This window comes from Taeniopygia guttata, chromosome 1, assembly GCF_048771995.1.
Source record: "Taeniopygia guttata chromosome 1, bTaeGut7.mat, whole genome shotgun sequence".
NCBI classification, from domain to species: Eukaryota; Metazoa; Chordata; class Aves; order Passeriformes; family Estrildidae; genus Taeniopygia; species Taeniopygia guttata.
The window spans coordinates 66079243-66087638 of record NC_133024.1 but is presented as its reverse complement, the minus strand read 5'-3'; the positions used below and the strand labels follow the sequence as shown (position 1 = coordinate 66087638).

The window sequence follows — 8396 nt, the reverse complement described above, 5'->3', positions numbered from 1 at the left end:
AACTTGAGTGTTTGAACTTGCAAATGGAGCATTTTCTTTGAGTAGTTTTTGCATTTGATTTCCTATATTACAAAGGGAAGATGGCAACTGACCACTTTGAAGGATCATCCTGATTCCTTTATGGTTCACTGGTACAGTTGATGCTTTAAATGCAATGCAGAGATCTCTGATACTTGTACCAAACAAAGTTGTTGCACTGCTTTCTTCTGCACGGGCTCAGTTTCAGGTTCAGTAGGACAAAAAGTTTTAAGGTGCAATTTCAAATTACAGGTAAAGCACACTAAAATTAACCTATTGCCAGTCAAAGTGCTTCTGCTACTCTTTTCTGCCCATGGCGTTGCCTAATTGCTGTCCTGCCTCCTCTAAACTGGTGGCTTTTGTTCTTGTTTGAGAACTGGGTACTTTTAATAAAAACATCATACTATTCTTTTGTGTATGGAAAGGTTTCCATTAAATTTGCTTCCATAAACATTTTAGATAAAACTTTCCAAAATAACTCAGCATGAAGAAGGTAGCTGGCATAAAAAATATAAATGCAGAAAATTAAATATTTGTTAGTGAAACAATAAATGCCCATGTTATGCCTTTTAATAGACAAGATCAGGCAAATTTGAGATAGACAGAATTATGAGACTCCATCTGTTATTAAAAGGGGAAAAAGTAAAATTATCTAATGGGCACTACTTGAGATTGGCTTTTATGTTTAAGGGTTAATATGGAATGATAGCTCAATCATTTAGATCTTGTGATCGCATTATCAGACAACACAGCAGAGTCCTCTTTCTTTTTCTAGTAACAAGTATAGAATCTATTTGAGTTCAAGAGGTCTAGTTACAGACTTAGATCTTTCTGAAGGGCCTTGGGACCTAGATTGTCTTGTCACTTTGCTAAATCTTGTTTGAAAAACTAAAGCTTCAAGATTATTTAAGAAATACTGTTTCATAATTCTTTGACTTTAAATCAAACTATCTCGGGAGAAGCTCTGGTGAACTTTAAGAGAACGTGTTTACTCAACAAACCAGGAATGTTGCTTGCCAAATTGTTTTTCTGAAACTTTTATATGACAAAGAGGAATTCTGGTATGCAAATGTCACATTAACGTTTCAGTGGTAAAAATACAGTAAGAGTTTTTTGCTTATTAATTTCCACAGATTATATGGAGGTTTGTATTTTCAAACTTGAAAATTAACTTAGGAATTAGAGTTTTGTTAAAGTTATGTATTTTTACAAATTAAAAAAAATTCCAGGCAGCCTGCTGATTATGTGAGATAGGAGTATTATTTTATATATTCAACAGATTGTAGGAAGTGATGTTTATGTCATGGCTAGATTAGTATTTCTTTTGACTATGATATAGCTACTCTGTAATTTAAATATTGTTATTTGATTCCCTTCTGGTAATGAATGAATCATTTTGGAGATAAAAATAGTGGGGCAAGAAAAAAAGTAACACCTAGTTAGTTTATTTTGGAGGTTCTTTAAACCTTTCATTTAATAATTTTTATCTGAAATCTGCACGATACATAGATTTATTCTTGACAGTAAGGCACATGTTCTGTGATTTAAGTCTCAAGTGCTACAGCAAAACAGAACTAAAAGAATGGAAGAGATTTATCTTTTAAGGCGGAGTGCTCTAGACAATATAACAACTGCTGGCCCACAACAAAGCTGAGATTTTGGGTTGTGAAAGCCAGCCAAGGAAACAGGATTCCTAACAATTCATGTCTTTCAAAGTAGAGTATGGGGAGTTTCTAGGAAGCTGACACTCAAGGTGAAGGTCCAGTCACTGCTTAGTCTGTGAGACTCTCTAAATAGCATCTCCCATTTACATAAAAATGAAAGAGGCTGAGCGTAATGCCTTCAGTGGACTGAAATTCAATGGGACGTTAAAGTAAGTAGCTTTACACAGAGGGCAGACAGTGGAATGGTGAAATCAAAAAGTGTGAGTAGAAGAAAGAAAGCACCAGATATAACAACTAAAAAATACCCAGCATTTTACGGAGGACAATATGTTTGAGTGTTTAATGCTTAATATACTAATGTTTAAGCAAGAGGGAAAAAGTTATCAAACACTACAAAAGTTTAGTGCTACGTGCTTAATTATGTCCATATTGACATCCTCTCTGTTTGGTCAAATACTTGTTCATTTTAGCCACTCAGCTTTTACCTGAAATAACTTTTATTTGATTTCTTAAAGCTGAACTACTGAGATGCTCACTTTACAGATACGACTTAGAGTAGAAAGTTCGTAATTTTTCCCATTTTGTTATGCCAATGGAATTGCTTAAGAATATGCAAGTTATGTACTGTCCTCTCCCACCTCCTATCCTGTATCTCAGTTAAAGAGGGAGAGCATTTAAATCAATTCTAGGTAACTCAGAGGAGGAACTAATTTAATTCACCGACAAACTGAGCTAACTAATCACCAGGGAAAGTAAGACTGCTGGTACAGGCTTCCAAAATACTAATTCACTACTGTATTCACTTCTGTCATACCTATCTGCAAGGCACCAAAGAAAGAATAAAATGTTTCCCTTTACTACTGTGATTTTTTAGATGCTGGCTTCCATAGGTTATATTCACACTAAATTGTAGGAATACATTGTGCAAATATGGTCAGCAAAAAGATTCCATGACATTTAGCAACAAAGCAGCTGTTAAGTCATACTAGAATTAAAAGAAATCTATCAAAAAAAACCCAATAACAAACTTGTTTTAGAAGATGTAAAGTTGGTGTATTAATGCTCTCTAACCTATTCCTATCAGATGGCAAGATGGTTTGATTTGTTAAGGCATAAAGAATGCCCTGGTTGGTAGCAAAATATACACCATCACTTCCTGACTGCAGTGAAGAGACAGATTCTGTTTTAGGACATTAAAAATCTAAATTATGTTTTTGCTCCTGTGACTAACTGTAACATGAAGCATTTTAATGTTCTCTTCCCATGCATGTCTCCAACTAGGCAATGACCTCTTTAGGAAGAAGTCAGAGATAAAGATACATCTACAGCTTGTTCCTGAGGACATGTTTGTGAGGGGGTAATGCTTCTTGCTTTGATAGACAGACTTACTTTAATAGGTTATTTAATCTTAATGGTGTCCCAGTATAGCTATTAATTATTTAATGAAGAAAGCAGATGAGTGGGTGGAGTGAAAGGCTTTCTGCAGTCCTCACTCTGAAGAATAACATCACATCCTTGTATCCTCTCTAGTTTTATTCTTGTTGGTTTTTGTTTGGTTTGGTTTGATTGTTTTTCTGAAATTCCATATAGTACATAATGACTCTTGTCTTCCTATTAGAAAACAGCCACAAGACAGGCACAAATAAGTATTTCTGGTAGAATCAGACTTGTTAGCACTAAGACGAAAGTGGTACTTTTAAACTTCAGAATTTATCTTGGACATATATTGAAGCTAATAGGTTCTGAGCATCACTGTCTTATTCAGCTGTTTGATTTTTGTTTACAAGGAGACAGTGTTGGAAACAGCACACACACACAAAAATTCCAGTCATATAAAGTCACTATTTCCATGTAGCTTCCTTGCAAATTACTTAAGAGGCATATGAGATACTAAAATTAGTTGCAAACTTAACGCATGTTCATAATATTATCAGCTATTTAGTTGAAGAGGAACACCAATAAATGAACAAATTTTTCTTTCTAAAAGACAAATCAGTACACCTGCAAGTAGAAAGCCTCCCTCCTACATGTCAAAGGCTCCTTTCAGTGTGAAGGGCTCAGTATATAAATTACATATATTTAATCTGAATTGTTTTGCTAATAAAATACTTTTGATGCAATTGTTTTAGAGTGACAATTAAAAGAGAAACAAAGGGAAGTGTTTTATCTATGCTGGAAAAAAAAGTATAATTTTCACAAACCAGATACTACCTTGACAGTTGTTCATACTTACACTGAAAGGCCAATACCATAGAAGAGTATGATCACAACACCAATGGATAAAGATAATGTGCTGGGAAAGGGCCAGTGTAGTTTCTGTGAAGGGAGATAATGACACTATCACAGACTTCTAGCAGGTTTGTGAGTCAGGAAGTGCATGGACAAGGACAAACCATGGAACATACTTGTATTTTTAAAGAGCATTTGTGCAGTTTTCTTACTACAAGTTGTCAAACAAAATTTTCCTGGAATTGATGTAAATGTCCTATGCTGAGTTGGAAATGGGGCTGAAGGATGGAAGCAGAGAGTACTTTTGGTTACTTTCTCAGGTGGAGAAAAGTCAGCAAATCTCTCTCCCAGAAATGTTTGGGCTTACTTATGTTGTTTTATGCAACAATCTTTGATTTTCATTAATAACCCAGAAAAGGGAATGCACACAGAATGACACTTGTAGGATGTTAAACTCTTTCAGGTAATCAGGTGCTTCAGAACTTCAGAAGGCCTCACAAAAGGGGGTGGGTAAAAAGATAGGCTTTGAGAACTAGATCAGTGTAAGGTAAAGCATAGAATCACCTATCAAACTTGGAAGTCTAAGTTCATGAAATCTTGAAGTTGCTGATGTCAGCTCTCTGAAATCTTTGACTGAAACTGCAACAAAAAAAACCACCAAAAACAAACAAACAAACAAACAAAAAACCAAAAAAAACCCCAAAAACTTAATACCCTAACCCTAAACAACAGAGATGTAAGAGAGATGTAAGGTGTCATCAGGAAGACAAAAGGCAGTTTGCTGCTCTGAGGGAAATCTCAATGTACTCATATCTTGAATACAGTGCACAGTTCTGGTCTGTAAGAACACAACAATTTTAAAGAATGGATTGAGAGAGATAACTAAAATGATTCAATGGGAGAGATTGTCAATCTGATAAAGTAGAGACTAAAAGGCCCTTGTCACTGCAGTCTTCTGTTTTCACACAATGTTTTTTTACAGACAGAAGGCTGTGAGAAGAATACTGCTGTGTAAGGGTGTTCTTTGACTATGTTCATCATTGTCACTCAAACACTGAGATATGGAAAGTGTCTTCAGCGCACACAATGTGGAGCACAAGTCCTTTGGTGAGCAACAGAAGGAGTGGGGTTCTTTAGTCTGGGCAAAAGGAGGCTGTGGGGGTCTTATTGCTCTCTATAACTGCCTGAAAGGAAGGTTATAGTAAAGAGGGGATCACTCTTTTCTTTCAAGTAACAAGTATCAGGAAAAGTTGAAATGGCTTCAAGGTTGTGCCAGTGGAAGTTTAGGATATTAGGAAAAATTTCTTCACTGAAAGGGTGGTCAAGCACTGGGACAGGCTCTCCAGGGAAATGGTGGTGTGAACATCCCTAGAGGTATTTAGAAGATATGTAAGTGTGGCACTTGGGGGCACAGTTTTGTGGTGGACTCGGCAGTGCTGAGTCAATGGTTGGGCACGGAGATCTCAAAGGTGTTCTTCAACCTTAAATATTTCTATGATTCTATGTAAAAGATCTGGTCTTGGAAGTTCTGTGGCACTGGCATTTCTTACATGCCTTACCGCAAGCAAAATATTTATTTTGCACAAATATTTTTAATCTGTCTCAAGTATGCTGTTTCTGTAAGTAACACAACTTTCCTACACTTCCAGAAGGTTGCAAATCCCCTAAAATTTAGCGAGCCTGCTTAGAGTCACCAGTTCCATGAGAGATGAGCCTGCCCTCGGGACACAGGCGGGGCTGGCAATCTTTCCGGGTGGGACTGCGTGGGAAAGGGGGTGGGTGCGTGTCGCCCCTGCCGCAGGCAGAGCCTTGGCTGCCGGCGCTTCCCGCGGCGGCGGCGGACGGGCGCCCTCCGCAGGGCCGCGCGCGCCACTGCCGAACCCAGGCGGGCTGGGAGAGGAGCCGCCTCTAAATTGCCGATTCCCAAATCGTGTAGGGTCTTGGTGCAGGCAGGAAACAGGGCGGAGCGTGCCTAGGGGGGTCCCGTTATTCAGCGCCCTGTCCCGCTCCGAGGAGCGACCGCCGCTCCTGGCGTCCTGATCAGGCGCTGGAAGTGGTGATATTGTACCTGCTCCATCAGAAAAACGGACCACGACGGAGCCGTCTCAGCGCCCCGGCTGCTTTCACAGGCATACGCTGGGTTTTGCAATTTCAATAGCAGTGTTAAGAGAGTTCAAAACGTATTTCAGTTTTCTGCTGCTTTGTAAGTATCCCTGCAGACATCTGCAAGTGCTCCACTGGGAAAGGATGTGTTCCCCAACCTAAGGCTTTATACTCCATGAACTCAGATAGACAGCAATGTGGGATTTGAGGGGAAATTATTCAATCTGCATCAGAAAGTTGTATCTTGACTCCAAGTCCAGGATCCTTCTCAATACAAAATTTTCAGACAAACCTTCTGCTCTTTTATGTCTCTACTTTTTTTTTTTTTTTTTTTTTTTTTTTTTTTTTTTTTCCCTTTTCCCAGAAGGGAAAAAAATATCCCTGGGAAAAAAAAAATACAAACAAGAGGAGTTTGGGGGCCTGAAAAGTGATTTGTATGTAATAGTTCTAGTTGGGTTGATGTAGTCTGTATTAGAAAATGAGGTAGTTTAGCACTGAATAAACATAAGGCATGCTGAGTACAATATATTAGCAAGTTCAGAAAGCTTGAGGGGACCTTCTGAGAGATTTAAACCACCATTTACAATGTATTGGCTAACAGTCTTGTCAAAGTGTATTTTTCACACTAGACGAAGCTGTGGGTATATTTCAGAAGGTCTGTTAAGTGTGATTTGTGTTTTTAAAATCATAATCCTCTAACACTTATGCTGTCCTGATGAGTCAGGGGAAAGTTCTTCCGGAGGGTGGTCAGGCACTGGAACAGGGTTCCCAGGGTAGGGGTCACAGCACCAAGCCTGCCAAAGTTCAAGAAGGGCTTGGACAATGCTCTCAGGCACATGGTGTGACTCTTGGGGATGGTGCTGTGCAGGGCCAGGAGCTGGACTCGATGATGCTCATGGTTGATTCTTTTCAACTTATTCTATGGTTCTACAATAAATGAAGCCTTTTAGCTGCAGTGACGAGAAGAAACCACATTTACTTTTCTGTTTGCGTTTTCCTGTAAGGGCCCCCCTCAAACTCTTGCACTCACTGAAGCAAGAGCAAAGTGACTTATGCTACTTTTTTCTGCTTTTTCTCCTCAGTTAAGCGGCTTTATTCCTTTTTTTTTTTAGAACAATCCTTTAGTAATTCGCCGTTTTGGGCAAGCGTTTGCCTCAGTCGCCCACGGAGCGCGCATCAGCGGGAGCCGGCCCGGGCCCACCCTCAGCCCCGGCCGGGCCGGGCCGGGCCGCGGGCGCTGCCCGTACGAGCCGGCAGGGGGCGCTGCTGCCCCGCGCTGGCCGCGCTCGCTCCCCTCGGCGGTTCTATTGGAGCAGCCGGAGACGAGTTGGCGCCATTTTGAAGCCGGCAGGGGGACCGGGGCGAGCTGCGGAAGGGGAGGGGGCTGGCGGCGATTGGCTGCGGCGGCGGCGGCGGCAGCGCCTCTCCGAGCCCGGAGCGGCGGCAGCGCGGAGCGGACCCGCCTGCGACCAGCGAGGCGAGGCGGCTGCAGCGGGGTAAGGAGCGCGGCACCTCGGCCGCAGGTACCCCCACCCCGTCCCCGCTCCATTTTTCCTATCCGGGGGTGTGAGGGACGCCCGCCCGGACCGAGCTCCGCGGCCAGCGCTGGAGGGGGACGGGCAGCAGAGGGGGAGCGGGAGGGCAGAGCTCCCCCTGGCCCGTGGTGGAGCTCCCTCTGGCCCGCGGTGGAGCTCCCCCTTCCCATCCCCCTCGCCCCTCCGCGGGGCTGCTCCCCTCCCCCCTTTTCCGTGGCCGCCGTCAAATACTAAATTTCCCTCCCCTCCCGCCCGACGCCCCGGGCGGTGGGGTGACCTTGGCTGGGGTGCGCGGGGGCCCGGGGATCACCCCCTCGCCCCGGTGGCCCGGCGGGCGCTGTCGCGCCCGGCGCTGGTGGCTCCTCGCGGCGCGAAGTGGCGGGGAGAGGGGGTGGGGAGGCTGCTCGCCCGTGGCTATGAGTGACTGAGTGAGTGATCACGGCTTCCCGGGTGTCCCTTTCCTCCCTGCCCCGGGCGTCCCCTCCCTCCCTGCCTGCCCCGGGCAGCCGGCCTGGTCCCCGCTCCGCGGGGCTCCCGCCGCCAAGCGCGCCTGCTGCCCGGGCTGAGCGCGGGGACATCCCCGTCCCCTCCCCGCCCGCTTCGGTCTCTCCGCGCCGCACTTCGCAGTGCTCCTCAGCGGGAAGAGCTGCCGGGGACCGCGCTTTGCTGGGTCCCTGCTTGTGTGCGAGCCTGGTTCTTTCACGCTGGCTTAGCTTTTCTTTTTTTTTTTTCTTCTTTTTTCTTTTTTTTTTCTTTTTTTTTCTTTTTTTTTGGTTTTTTTTTTTTTTTTGCCCCCTTCCATTCCTCCTCTTTCTTTTTCCCTCCCACTTTGCATCAGGCTCTGTTA

General features: G+C 43.3%; 1 protein-coding gene across 5 annotated transcripts in view; it reads left to right on the top strand.

Annotated features, from left to right (window-relative positions):
* Positions 1-7371: 7371 nt before the first annotated feature.
* Positions 7372-8396, top strand: part of PDS5B (PDS5 cohesin associated factor B) — a 99069-nt gene continuing 98044 nt past the window's right edge. For 4 of the 5 annotated variants that reach the window (XM_030274357.4, XM_012569781.5, XM_002195422.6 and 1 more), the window contains exon 1: positions 7372-7510. The gene's annotated coding sequence lies outside the window, so the exon portion shown is untranslated. The other variant, XM_041716492.2, reaches the window with a different exon arrangement.